At 41.7% G+C, this 15,405-nt stretch overlaps 1 protein-coding gene across 2 annotated transcripts in view; it reads right to left on the bottom strand.

Moving 5' to 3' along the window:
* ABHD12 (abhydrolase domain containing 12, lysophospholipase) overlaps positions 1-15,405 on the bottom strand; it is a 37,853-nt gene that overhangs the window by 18,330 nt on the left and 4,118 nt on the right. The gene's annotated exons all lie outside the window — the stretch shown is intronic.

Here is a 15,405-nt window from a genome sequence, read left to right as displayed (position 1 = left end):
AATTAACCTCTTATGGGCAGAAATGCTGAGACCCTCAACTACCATCACAATCAAGAACTAAAATGTATGTAAACCCTTCAGGCAACACAACTTCCTTTGCTTTCCAGCACACAGTGTTGAGCAGGAATAAGGCTGCACGCCAGTAAGCAACCAGTGCTTGGTGTCAGGAACTGCCAGCAGCTGAAAGCAGAGATCAATTTTTCTCATTTCGCAGTTTTTGGAGCTGACACAGTAAACCTGCTCCACACTTGCGCTAAAAGGGTTTGAACACTGTCAGCTAGTTGAAACTATCAAATAGAGAGTCCAAAGACCTCTTTTTAAAGCATTTCTACAAGAAATATGAGTGCACAGACAAAACTGGGATGGAAATATTTCAATTATGCACCAAAACCTTCAAGATCTCAACATCTTTAGTAGCCCTAGGCTAAAGCCAAGGCTCTCAGAAACAGTTTTTCAGCACAGTGAAAAAAGAGACACCCCAATCCCTAAACACACACACAAAGCCCACAGCTCTGGAAAACAAACAGACAAAATTTTGCTTGGGCTAATGGCAAATGATCACAGCTCTTTACTCTCAAATTAAAATCAGCTTTCCACAACCACCCCCACATTAGCACTACTGCCTATTTCCATTGCTTGAAAGGGTTTGCGGGAAAAGGAAGGAGAGATTACTGAAGGGTAGCTGACATTTAGCTGCTGAACAATCATGGTATAATGTAGCTCTCTTCAATGAGAAAAGTGTGTATTTTTGTTAAAACTTTTTATCTCATTTGCTCAGAGTTAACACAACTTTGCAGCTTCCTCTTGCCTCACACTTAAGAGGTAACTCTGCCATCACCACCTTCCCACTAAGAAGGGTAACTCAGGTAAGCAACTAAGAAGGATGGGGCTTTTCAGCAAGCTGTCCTGCCTGAGGCCAAACTCCTTCTGCATCCAAACAGCGCTCACCTGGGGGACTTTTGCATACACCAGGATTTCAGTCCTACAGAAAAAAACCCACACTGGCTGAAAGTTAGAGTCAAGTCTGAACTTCTCCAGGCACAACCAGAGCACATCAATACACTTTTCAGTCTCTTCAAATGTCTGGGTTGCAAAAGCACTTAGCATGGTGGAGCTTCAAGCTGGAACCAGGAACAAGAAACACTAAAGAAGATATTGTTCAAGGAAAGCTGTCAGAGCTCAGGAATGCTTTTGTTTTCTCTTTTTCAGAGACTGAACTGAGACATCTCTTCCTTTGCTCTGGTACCCCACACCAAATGCTAATCTGTAATGTGACATCTACATGTCATCTCCAGGGAGATGTCTACTTAAAATGTAACCAGAGCAAAGCTGTCAACAAACAGCTTCTCTTCTCTTGATAAATCCAAGACAACATGCCAAAGTACTGACACTGCAAAATTATCAGATAAGGCTTTAGTGAGCAATTTAGATAAATTAAACTGCTCTCTATCTGCAGAAAAGCTATTTCAGGAAATAAATTGCCCTGCACAGGGAGCTTTTGGTGTGCTCAAGCAAAAGCAGCAGCAACATACTTTTCACCTGGAAACTCAGTCAGTCTTAGTTGGAAAATACAAGTGAGAGAGTAAGAAGCTTCAAACTGAAGACAGTGGAGGGTATCATAAACAGACTTCTGGAAACAATAAAAGTAGGGTCTAAAAAAAACCAGAACAATAAAACAAAATAACAGAATGAACCCACATCAACTCAAAAGACTCAGCCCAAAATCTCTGCAAGAAAATTTAAGAAGTCCCCATTGACATCATGTTTTCTCCCTTCATTCATCTGAAAAAATAAAGTATTTCTGCAAGAGTGACATCAGAAATAGAAAACCTTCCTGGTAATTTATACCTGGATGAAGGTCCTGTATTCAGTCATTAGTAACATATTTTGCATCTGAGCAGGCGATAAGATTATGTGGCTGACGAGGAGGAGCTGGGGCTCCTCTGATGGCAGCTTCCCCTGAAGGTGCTATCTTTACTCTAGCAAGAGAACTGCAGGCACGAACGTCCCTTATGTCACCATGGAAAACAATCACAAACCAAAATTTAAGTACTGCACACTCATACAACAGGAGTTACAACTTGTGGTCCACAATCACAGTGCATCTGCAAAGAGCAACTGAAGCAAGCAATTTCACTATGGGCATCTTTCAATTCATGGTACTTATGTTCCTCCCTTCCTTCCAGCAAACTCAAGAGGTTTTGTGAACAGAGAGTGCTTGATAACCACATTACTGTGACACATTTTGCACACAGATTCAGATTAAAATAATTTCCCCTGGAGAGCACCTGAATCACTTCTGCATCAGAAGTACATCATAGGGGTTTCCATTAGGATCAGCTTTTCAGCTATTCTGTAAGGGTAAAAGGGCAGGCCAAGGGTGAAACAAGAGACTGATATCATCAGACCTGCAGTCAAGTAAGAACAAAATTAATCAGAAATACACACATGCTGGGCTAGCAGTCCCAAACCGACCTATAGACAAACACACATATGGACCACGAGGCCTTTGTCATCTAGCATAGGCAACAGTAAAACACAATGCTCACAGACACCTGTGTATGAGACTACACTTGTTCAGTGAATGCTGTTCTCTGGCTTGCTCTGCTGTCCCTCAAATCATCAGCTGTTCAAACTACAAACTAGCAACCCCTTCCTGGTAGGAATTCAGAGCATGGAATGTGGAGAGCCAAAAAATTTCTCCCCACAGAAAAGGATCAAGAGCAGCTGTGAAGGACCCCAGCACCAGGAGAGGCGACTGCTCCTGAACCAGCCCCTGACTCTGTGGGAAGCCCAGGCTGGAGCAGCTCCGGACCTCGTGGGAAGGACTCATGAAGGAGAGGTTCGTGGAGGACTCTCTCCCATGGGAGGGACCCCGTGGGGAAGCAGGGAGGACTGTGAAGAATCCTTCTTCCTGAGGAGGAAGGAGCAGCAGGAACCACCAGCCTGTGACCTGACTCTAAACCCCAACCCCTGTCCCCCTGTGCTGCTGGGGGGAAGGAGGCAGAGAAACTGGGAACAAAGTGATTTGGGCCCGGGAAGAAGGGAGGGGTGGGGTAACATATGCAAGCCCTGCTCTCTGTGTTGTCTGTGTCCTGTGTGTGTTTGATTACCCTTAAATTAAGTTGGTATTCTTCCCCAAGTTGAGTCTGTTTCACCCAGAACTGTAAATGGTGAGAGAACCCTCCTTGTCCTTTGTCCTGAACCATGAGCTTCTAGTTGGCCTTTGTCCCCCCATCCCACTGTGTGTGTTTTCTGGAGGGGGGAGGTGAGCGAGCAGCCGCATGGCTGGTTTTTTGTTGTTGTGTTGGGCCCAAACCAGGACAGAGGTAGACTGGGCTGGGTTTTGATAGGCTGGAGTTAGTTTTCTTCACAGTAGCTGACATGGGGCTGTGTTTTGGTTTTGTCCTGAAAACTGTGTTGATAATGTTTGAAAATAACTCAAATTTAGAATGATGTGGTTATTTTGTGTAAGATGCACTCTGTATATACTTACTCAAATTGCAGTCAGAGAGGCACACAATTAGTACCACAGCACTGAGCAAGGACATCCTGCAGTAACTAGGCCTTGCAGAAGGCAATTAAGAGGTTTAGAGAGTGTCTCCTGGAAATCACCAACTTGAGGTCTCTACAGATAATTGGACCTAAGGAATGCAGGAGGTGATAAAGAAGAAACAAAATCAAGAAGATTGACAGCTAAACCAGTCTTGGACAGTTGAAGCTGAAGGACTTGTGATATTGCGTCCTTTAGGTGAACTTAGCTCATTATAATGTCATTGTAAGACTAAAAATCACATGCCCTGTCCAGGTGAAGACTTCCCCTGAGCATGTGTGGTTGCAGAAATACTGATGTAACCATATGATAACTACGTTAATCACTAACCAGTCACTATAAGGAGAATGGACTTCGAAACTTACTGACTTTATAGTTTTGTGTATAAACATGTCATGAAAAATCTCCCTTGGTGTGCAGGATTTGTGGGAAGGCACTAAGCACCCAGCTTTGTACAAACCTGCAATAAATAACAATGTCTCCTTCCTAAATATAGTCTCTTTGTCTGCATTTAGGGAGCTATCTTAAAACAGTAACAATAATACAAGGATGTTTTCATCATTGCTGAGCAGTGTTTACATGGTGTCAAGACCTTTTCTGCTTCTGACACCACCCCAGCAGCAAGCAGGTTTGGGCGCACAAGAAGTTGGGCAGGGACAGAGCTGGGACAGCTGACCACAACTGACCAAAGGGATATGCCACACCATCTGATGTCATGCTTAGCATATAAAGCTGGGGGAAGGAGGAGGAAGGGGGGACATTTGGCCAAATGGTGTCTGTCTTCCCAAGTAACCATAACATGTGATGGTGCCCCATTCTCATGGAGGTGGCTGAACACCTGCCTGCCAATGGGAAGATCCGTTTTGCTCGTGTACAGTTTTTGCTTTATCTCAACCCACAAGTTCTCTCACTTTTATTTCTTACTTACTTTACTTACCAAAACCAGTACATAGACAAAGACATGGGCAAAAGCCTAAAACAAACCATCAGAGGACCAAAGGGAATTTAAAGGATTGGGATTAATTTCTTTGGCTAAACAGGGTTGTACCTAGAATGACCTATTCTACAACCTGGAAACTGCAACCGAGCCTTCAGGCACACAGCAGTGTACAGAAACAACACAGCAGCCACACACAGGGCAGGACAGCCCACACATCAAGTCACTGGCAAGAATTCCAGCCTTCCTTGTTAGCCTTGCTTTAGACAAAAGATGGTTTCCAGCCCAGGTAGAATCTTCGAGAGCATTCACCTTCCCTTCCTACAGGAAAGTCTGGTAGCAGCACTGCACAGGTTCTTACAGGTCCTGATGGGTAGAAGGATCACCCAATCTTTCTTCTCCCTCCACACATGCCATCTGAGCCACCCAAGCTGATTAATGTTTTATTTCACTTGTTTCCTGCCAAATAAAAAATAAAAATAATAAAAACAAAATAAAATTTAAAAAAAGAAAAAAGAAAAAAAAATGCCCCATCAGCCTTTGAACTGTGTGAAAACACATTCGGAGAGAGCACCTCAGCTCCTGAATGGGAGCTGGCAGGCAGGGAGCAGGTCTCATCTCTACACCAAAAGGTTACCAGCAGCTTTTGGACAGCTCGTGCAGTGACATGCAACAAAGTCATTTTCCACTACAAGATTAATATAGGTCTTTTTCTCCTCTGGTTTGCTGCAAAACCTGCTATACGTGCAGCCAAATGCAAACTGAGAAGATGCTCATATCAAAGGGTTTATCCCTTTCTGGTTTCTGTGCACAGTGAATGAAGCTGCATGGGCAAACAGGCAACCACGTGATTCTTTTATTTCGAGCCCAGCTATGCAGAATTCTCCTCAATGAAAAGGTCTGCAGCCAAGCCTTAATGCTGCATCACTGTAGGCACTGTACAGAGAGCCTACAGGAATATAGAAAATATTCTAGAGGTTGGAATATAGAAAATTCATCCAATCCTGAAAACAGATCTTCTCAAATCCATGAAAGCCAGTGGGAAGACAGCAATACTAGCCAGAACTCTAAGCATCTGAGTGACTGATCCTACCCTTTGGTGTTACGATTCTTTTTAACAGGATCAGCTCACTGCAATACAACTCAAAAAAGAAAAGTCAAATGCCCCAAACTGATCTTGCAATTCTAGGGATTAAGCAATTATCTAAAATATCAAAAACCACAATCCTGGAAACAAGACAAATGTAAAGGCTTTATTTTTATATTTTTTTTTCCATAGATTGTTTCATAAAACAACCCTCAAAAATAATTCACATAAACTGCATGGGTATCTGCATCCTCAGAGACTTCCAGTTTGAACCAATTCCTAAGAGTCTTTACTCTTGGAAAGATTTGAAAAAAACAAAAGAAAATTAGCTCCAAGTCCTTTGTCACCTCCTACAAAAAAATTCCTTAGTATCTTGAGCCTTTGGTTTTGCTGAAGAAATGCTCTAGTCTCTCTCTCCAAAACTGAAGTGCAGTATAGTATCATCACTTCAGCACTTCTTCAAAAGAACGAACATACTACATTGCAAAGAGCCATGCAGAGCATGTTTTTGCAAGGGTAAAGGATTTAATGATTTTCCAAGCATCCAGTAGCAGAATAAATTGTTACTGACACATGCCATGACTGTGAAGGACACAATTTACTTTTTGATGTTGCCACAGACAACCCAATCTTTCAGCTCTTAGGACACGGCAGAAAGGGTTGGGTATCTATTCTTTGACAGTCACTATAATTCAAGTACAAATCCATCAGCACATAAAACCAAGCATTAACAGCAAGAGTTGTTAGATCTGTTACTAGGAAGTAACAGTCAATTAATACAAGGTAAATTTCCATTCTGTCCCATCAAAGGTACAGAATGTGAAACAGGCAAATTTGTACCTGATCCTATGGCTTTCATTACTGTAGCATTTAAAAGAATAATAATTCAACTTAAGCATGTGAAGTCACATGCTTATGACATTTTAGTCATGCCATAGATACATGAACAGCAAAGAGGTTGTAAGAGATCTATAGAAGTCACCCAGTCCATTCCCTCATCCTACAGAGGACACCACCTAAAACAGGCATTTTGATTAATTCCTCCCAGGACCCCTTGCAAAGTGCAACAGCCCTGAATATCCTTTCATGAATGTCCCTCTGGCAATGAAGAGATGAGCTAGATGGACTAAAGTTTGCCAGGTTCACACAACAAATTAAGCTAGCTGACTTGTCACTGAACAGTGATTTTTCCTAGAAGAAGAGAAGGATACCATAGTACTCCAGAAGATGAAGAAAGATCTATACAGTAGGCAGAGATAGGAAAAGCTATCCAAACCTCAAAATCCAGCTAAGCTAATAAATGGTCCTATTTACACCAATGAGAAAGTTGGAGAGGGATATGAATAAAACACTAAGCACACCTTCTTAAATATTTGCCTTAAAAAGCCAGGCTGGAGCAAGGTACTCAAGACTTCACTGGCAGAGACCCAGCTCAGGAAAAGCTACTCCATCACTTAGTTCCCACCAGCCAACTTAGTTCATACTCGGGAGCAAAGAGTTATTTTTATTGTCCTATTAAAAGACAGATTAACAGGAATAATGGGCTTAATAAGGCAGCAGAAAGGCCACTAATTTAAAGCCTGCTGGTTTTCATTAAAAAAAAAATCACAACAAAAACAAAACAACAAAAACACCACACCAAACAGGAAAGAAATGCAAGCTGAGTTTTTTAAGAATGTCTTTGAGCACACAAACTCCACCTTCAGATTCCTCAGAATACATGACAGCTTATTTTTTAAACAGACACGCCACCAGGGATGGAAAGTGAAGGTGTTCCAACAGAGACAGAAGGTCAAAAACCAGCACTGATAAGACGTCAGTAAACCCCTAAAAACTTCTGAGCTAGCATTTGGCAGGAAATTCAAACTATTCTAAACATAGAAAAACACCACCAGCTACTGAAATGCATTATTTTCTTTGCTGCTACTGTAGTAACAAATGTTTTTGGTCTTTTGTTTGGTTTTTTTTGCTGAATAGTATGTTGTATTTCTAAAGCACAGCAGAAAGCCACCATAAGCACTAGCTTATTTCTCTGTTCATAGCAGTATCACAGAAACACAGTGAAAGTTGCAGACACAGCTCCAGAGAAGTGCTGCATGTCAGCAAACAGAACCAGAATATTTTGTCTATATGCTAACCAGCTCTTCTGGCATCCCACCCCTTATTTTCCATTAATGTCCCATATAACAGCAAGTTAGCATACTATGTTAATGAACAGCAATAATGGAGCAGCCTGGAGGTAATGTATGGGTCTTTGGCAACAAAATATGTTTGCAGAAAGCAGAGCAAATGAAGCAAGGTAGGGAAAGGCTCACACAAGCATTTACACACCCCACAGGTTAGCTACAGCTAACTTTTTCCCTTCCCAATGCCATACTTTGGGCTCTCCTCTTCACACCACTTCACACAAGGGTGACCACCCTTGAAAGGTAGTAACAACACTGCTTGTCTAATTAAACCACTGTGAGTATCGGCACTTCCTTTGAAGGACACGAGTTTGGAACATCAGTCCTAATAACTGAAATTCTAATTGTGTGAAATCTATATATGTATCACAGACTAGGAGTCATGAACAAACTGAACATTCAGCAATATAGCACTGATTTATTTAAAATGTATACTGATAGCATGGCCTAAGCAACAGCTATGTTCCTTCTCAATTCTGAGGTAAAAAGGTATCAGCATTAGCGTGAATTGTGTATGACAAGATTAACTTGAAAGCTGTGTTTGAAGAAGAAAGGAGAAGAAGCTTCTGCTATTTTTAAGCAGGTAGCAAACAATGAATAGTTATACCCTAGGCAACTGAACAATTGACTTTTGGGACAGAAAAGCAGGCTTGGGACTTAGGGTTTTAAGGTTGTTGACCTGCCTTGAATGCATATTCTGCAACAGCCATTTTGCTTGTGCCAGAACCTTTCAAGTATGAACCATTTGTTTCAATTCTAAGAATGTTTTCTCCAGAGCTCCACAACAATGCTGCTGACACGACTCAATCTGAAGTCACCCACACTAGATTTTAGTTGAGCTTAGCACTGACATACTACAGTGGTACACTCCCTTCACAGTGTTTACTGAATTCTCAGGTTTTCCACTCATTTCACAGCTGACAGCTGGTTCATATTAAAGGCACAGTCCTCTCATTAGTCCATGAGCTGCGCAACACAAACACGTCTGCAAAGGAAAGAGGAAAAAGCAGAACAAAAATGCAAAAAGACTGAAACAGTGCTGCAAGTGCAGAACAGGAGCTGGAGACCCGCTGAGTGGGATTCTTCTTGAAGCATTTCTGAATGCACAGCATTCTGTTCTTCTGAAGTTCATTTCTCTCTACCACACCCTCTTTCATGAGGAGGAATATCAAGGTGCACAAGCAAAGGTTCAAAAGCAGAACAATTTAGACATGCAATATTCCACCACAGTTCCTAACTGCTGTTTTACATAAAGCCACTTGACAGCTGAATGCACAGCATAACCAAAAAAGCACACCGTGCAGCCAGTCCAGTTCCCCTACTTAAAACTTGTTAACATACTGTGTGTGACCTGCCAGACTTGCATTGTCTGTGTTAGCCTTGCAGCAATAACAGGAATCCATAGATCGAGACTTTGTTCCTATAGATACACATGCATGAACAGGTCTGTATTTCCAAGCTGCACAACTTTGTGAACAGGAAATCTTCTCTTCACACATTAGTTTTCCTGAGACAAGTCACCAGCCACCCAGCTTGAAAATTACCACTACTCACAGGCTCTGTAGCTCCGGCTCTCTTTTAAACCACCTGAGCAAAAGTTTCATTTGTGTATTGTAGGCCTTTTTCCTTTTAAATGCATGAAGATACTAGTCTTGCATTTGTCCAACTGCGATGGTTCTGCTTTTGCTGGCAGAGATCAGAAGCCATTCCTCTTTGGAAGCCTGAAGAAAGAAAATGCTTTTGTGCTAGGAGCGATACTGCCATCTTTTAGATGCAGAATGCATCATTAGTAAGACAATTTGATTACAACGAATCAACAGTTCCCTGTTAGAGGCCTACAAACAAACAAGAACATTAAACTATGCCAAAACATTACATATGCTGGCTGTCAGCTGAGCACAGTTAGATACAGCTGGCAGTCACAGTGCCCTCTGTAATTGTGACCTGTTTAAAAAAGGCAGGCTTAACAAACAGTGCATGTTCATAAAGCAACAGCCATGGTTACAGAACAGATGTATGAGCAGACAGAACCACTGGCAGCCTCTGACATACCTTGAACAGAGGGTTATTTTGCCTACAGCCAGGAAAATTAATCTGTTCCTGCTTCTATCTGTGCTTTATTCAGGGATTCCAGCTTTATCTATCATCTTGTTGAAGAAACAACTTCAAAAGGGCAAAGCCTTGAAAAAAATAATGACAAAACCAGTATTTGCTAATACTACAAAACTCCGAAGACCAAGGAAGAAAACATATATTCAAATAAAGTGAAAAGCAGGTGTCAGAGCTTCTACTTAACTGCTTGGAAATGGAACATTCTGTAGCTCTGCACATCAGCCTGTCACCTAGTTTCAAGTAAAATGTGGTCCCTACCCTGGCAGTCAAAAGGGGAGAAGAATGCTTTCTTAAGAGACAGCACAAAGCTATCGGAAACTGAAATAAAAGGTTATTCACTGCATTTCTGCTGGATTTGCAAGGACAAGAGAATGAAGTATTTCCAACAATTGTGTCCAATTCACAGTTTTCATATTCAGCAGTATAAAACTGACATTGTCAGCTTTACTCCTGCTTCCTAAAGCTGCTCTGAAACAAATCAGAACTTTACAAAAAGACAGGATTACTTTAGGGTAGAAAACAGTTAGGCTTCCCTTCCCAGGGATTCCAAGGAAGTCTAAAAATCTACTTGATTCTTAAGTACCTTGCACACACTTTCCTCCACAAGCAAGGATGCTGCAACCTGGATGCCCTGACTCCAAAGGTCCAGTTACATCACCCTCATTTGCACAGGTTTTGCTGTCTCAGAAAGTCACACCAGGGAAAGCTTTACTGTCAGGGAAAGGCAGACTAGTCTCTAGACAGTGCAAATGCATTTATTGTTCTCTACTCTGAGCTTAACACTTATCCTGCTGAAAAGTACCTTCCAAGAGGGGCGGGGGTTTTTTTCAGTTATTCCACACACCTTTGGTAACAAGAAATACGAGGCTCCACATGACCTCATCTTACTTATTGTTCAATACAAACCTCCTTTGCAAGAAGAATTATCTAGCATTTTCAGAGGGTTCAAAGTTGATTTTAATAGAACTGTTCAGGTTCAGAACAGCAGCGCAGATAGGAAAGTATATTAGAAATCTCAGCTACGCTTCTTCGTTCTGGGCCTGATGTACAAGAAGTGTACTATAAGCGAAAGAAGCCCCATTTAAGCACACCCATTGGTTCTTCTTCACTGGGGCGGAGAAGGAACACCTGCTCTTGCTATTCATGTCACCCCTACTGAAACGCAAGAGGGAGGTAACCAAAGAATGCCTTTATCTCTTCCCAAACATGATACGAGAGAAAAACTCTGGGCTCTAAGAGATGTTCAAATATAAAATCTATATTCTGTTATCTGTGCTTACAGCCATTCAGCATTGATTCAGACATGGCCAGTTACTGAATAAAACAGCAACACTGGCCAGTCTATCAGGGGGAGGATTTTTATTTAAAAAATAAACTCCACAAAGATTTGACTACTTGCACTAGTCAATCCTATATGCCCTCCACTGGAAGGTTTTGTTTCAGCTTTTTGCTAGCTTCAGAACACAACCTCCAATGCCTGGAGTTTTCCTGTTTTTTTTGATTTCTAAAATTCTCTTTCTGTGGTTTGATAGATTGTTTTGAACGAGGAGAGGGCAGCTGTACAACATCTCAGATATTTTCAAGTGTTTGTGCTTTAAAAGTTACTTTTCTAGTCTAGCAATCTTTTTTATTGTTCTACCACTCAGTAAGAGTTACAATGTTGAAATAAATCTGGGTTAAACAAATACTTCACTTTGGAAAGTAAACACAGACATCCCTCAGTTCAACAGTCACACTTAAGTGATCAAGGCACTTTAATCCAGTGTAAAATCAGGAGATTCTGCTTCCAAGTTTAAACTGTGCTCAGTAAGGAAGAGGCAGATTTCTGAAGCTCAGTACTGTGCTGTCTTACCAACACTTCCTTTGAGAAAGAGGTGTGTGCCAACAAGGCAAAAGTGCAAAGCCTGGATTGCAGCCTTACTCCTGGAGAGGCAGTACTCGTGCCAGGCCTGTGCGAGAGGACACCACAGCTCAGAGAAGTGTTTACCTACACCAGCTTCACTCTTTGCCACAGTTCCCATCCCACAGTCACAAACCTCTACATTCTCCCCAGCTACATTTAACTTGTCTTTTGGTGACCTTTTCACTATTTCACCAGCTGCCCCAGACTGCCAACTACCCTGATCGACCCTCTCCCCCTCCCAGTATCACTAACAGCAATTGTCTAATCTTTGGGATGGTTGATATAAAAAATAATGCAGCCTTGAACGCAAGCATCAATCCCAAGATAACTCCCCAGTTGTTTCTCTCTCCACTCAGCTGGTTTTCAATGCAGAGAATAAGCTCACCATTAGCAATACAAGCCCTTTCAGTAAAATACACTAAAGTACAAAATCAAGTGCTTTGGAGAAAAAATTTTACCACTGATGCCCTCATCAGCCAGGCTGGGATTGCAACAAACTTGTGATATTTTACACTTAGACCTGCCTTCCACAGGGCAGATCTATTTTAATTAGTGCTTGTATATTTAGTTGCTAAATCTTCTTCCACTGAATTTCAAATTAACTCTTACCATTAAAACCACAGAGACTCCATCTCAGGCTAATGACTCCTAGGTCTCCTGTTACCATTTTAATACACCAGAAGTACTTTCTTTTAATCTTCTTGTGGTACCGGTTCAGTCACAGCTACATTGACAGTCCTCTCACATTACAGCCCTAGTGAATCTCCCCTGCTTGCAATCACTCACTCTTGATGTCAGAAGTTGTCCACTACTGTAACACCAATAACACAGCACGTACAGCTCAGCTATCCACCAAGTTTCCAAAACCCAGGGTTTTACAGGGGAATTGCTGAAGAAGCCTATTTACTAATTTCATATCCCGGCATGATTACCAAAATAACCTACTCCATCAGGACTGGAAGGATAAAGTAACTTAGTTGCAGCCTCCTAAGAGGACATCAAGGTGACTTTTGAAGGAAACTAGACTCAGCAGGCAGGACTCTTCATCTAAAGAGGAAGTGCTGCTTGGGTATACCATGCCTCCTGCATGCTCTGCAGCAGCAGATCCTGGAGAGGAAATAATGCTACCATCACTAGTTTTCATTAAAACACCACAACATTTTTTTCACCAAAAAGAAACAAACACCTGCAGACTCGCTGTGATGAGCTGGGACTGCACTTGCAGATTACTAGATGCCTGGCTGAGCAGCTACAAGTCATTTACAGCATGAAAGCAAGTTATCCTCTGTTTAAGCAAAAGCAGGCTGGAAATAGACATGGAGATACCAGAGGAAACATACCAGAGGCAAAAACGGTATCTAAAGGAAAAGAGCATATGGGAACCTAGGACTTGTGCTGATGTTAGAAGCTCAGTTTAGCTGGTCATCCTAACACACAGTATCACGCTGACTGACAACCCAGCCCATAACTGTACTCATTGATATGCCCAAAGGAAGGCTGTTGAGAAGACAGGACAGAAAAGATTGTGACAACACTGAGAAGACTCTGGTCTCCACAGACTTCTTCACTCCAGAGGCCATTAGAAAGTCCTCTCAGTCCCAGAAGTTACCCAGAACCACCCATATGTTCAGAACTTTGGGTACACTGAAACAAGCAGAGGTCTGCACTTCATACAGCTCTGAAGTAGAAAACTACTTTACAGGAATTACAAAGTAGAAACAATTAATAATACTGCAGTAATTAATAATTCAGGCATAAGCCATCAAAGCAGAGCAACTAAACCCAGGGGCACACATGGTGTCAGAAGTATGGCACCACAATGAAACGGGGAGTTCAAGGAGACCAACACAAAAGACAGGGACTCAAGCAGTTTTGCTCAGACACTACGAGACTGTAGGATGACATAACACAGAGCAGATGCAGCAAAAAAATGCTGTGCTCTTCCATGAAAAATCCAGAGAGACTCATGGGAAAGCTGGATCCAAGGAAAGATGTTTCAGATCATACAGACAGGCCCACAGGAGGATGCTAGGAGTCTCAAAGAGATGCTTGAGAGCATAAACCCTGCCTACTTAACACTAAAAACAAAGTCAGTGATTAACATAGCAAAAGAAGATAGGTTTTAACAGTAACACACTGAGGCCCAGAACTTTCAGCTACACATCAATATGATGGCTGCTCACATCAGTAAGGCCTTAAAAAAAAATATTAAATCCCAGATTAAAAAAAAAACAACACACCAATAAAACTATTAACTCCTCACATTACAGGGAGTCTTCCCATTTTTGCTGGATGAATTATATGGCTTTAAGAAAGAGGGAGAAGAAGATGAGCACATGGAAAGAGAATTATAATGGCTGCAAAGGGTAGATAAATTGGAAAGATGATGCAGAGACCAAAAACCTAATACTCCAAACTGGGTAACTTGGGAGCATTCAGAGGAACTCACTTAGCCATAAGCTGCCAAAATGGCTAACAATGTATAAGACAAACCAAGATTTAGACACAGCCACCAAGTTCCCATTCATAAAAGAGTCAGATATATATGGAAGTAATCACACAATCCTATTTTTGACAGATTTGAGCAAAAAATTACTGTGCATTCTCTTCAAGATAATTGTAACAAAATAACAAAACCAAAACCCACACTACAAAAAAATCCTCACACAGAGCAAGCTGCTTTTACGTATTTTACAGAAGTGAGGAACTGTGATTCAACCTGTACTTGCTATGGAAGAAAGCACTGGCAAATGCAGTAATGGCATTACTGAAGATACTTAGTTACTAGAAGATCATAATTTAGGTTAGACATTAGAAAGAAATTCTTCCCTTTGAGGGTGGTGAGACACCAGAACAGGTTGTCCATGGAAGCTGTGGATGCCCTCCACCCTGGCAGTGTTCAAGGCCAGGTTGGATGGGACTTTGAGCAACCTGGTCTGGTGGGAGGTGTCCCTGCCCATGCAAGGGAGTTGGAACTAGATGGTCTTAAAATCCCTTTCAAGCCAAATCATTCTATGATAAGTAAGTGGAAACCATTTCACAGCTCCTTTGTGAACTTTGCTCATGAACAACTATCAACAACAACTGAGATGTGGGCAGCTACCCAGTAGGAAGATGGGATTGGTGAAAAAGCTGCATGATTGAGGAATTGTCTCTATACAAGCAGCACCTTTCCTCCCTGAAGAGCACCAACATGTAAGTGGTTTAACCTGAAGACAACCATTAAGACAGACAATAGCACAAAACTCACCTGAGAGGGGGAAAAAAAAAAAAGCTTATGGAAGATACTGATGAAAACTTGTAGGAAAACTATTTAAAAATTTGTCATCTCTGCTACAACGTCCACACCGGAATAATGATAAAATATTGTGCAAATGCTTCTAGACAAAGATCAGGAAAAAAGAGACTAGGCCTGGCGATAGAAGAGGTGGGGGAGATAGATAACAGAGATGGCCACATTTTCAAGTTTTCTGTCAGAGGAAAAATACTGCTGATTAAATCCAAAGAGACAGGGGAAGGTATGGAGCATTTTGGCTGCTGGGGCAGGATTGCACTAATGGTCACCACATGCTGCATTCGACATGCCTGGACACACTCACCATTCCAGTAAAACTCAGCTGCATCAGG

Source organism: Apus apus, chromosome 3 (genome assembly GCF_020740795.1).
Source record: "Apus apus isolate bApuApu2 chromosome 3, bApuApu2.pri.cur, whole genome shotgun sequence".
Taxonomy (NCBI): Eukaryota; Metazoa; Chordata; class Aves; order Apodiformes; family Apodidae; genus Apus; species Apus apus.
This window is presented reverse-complemented; position numbering and strand designations above follow the sequence as displayed.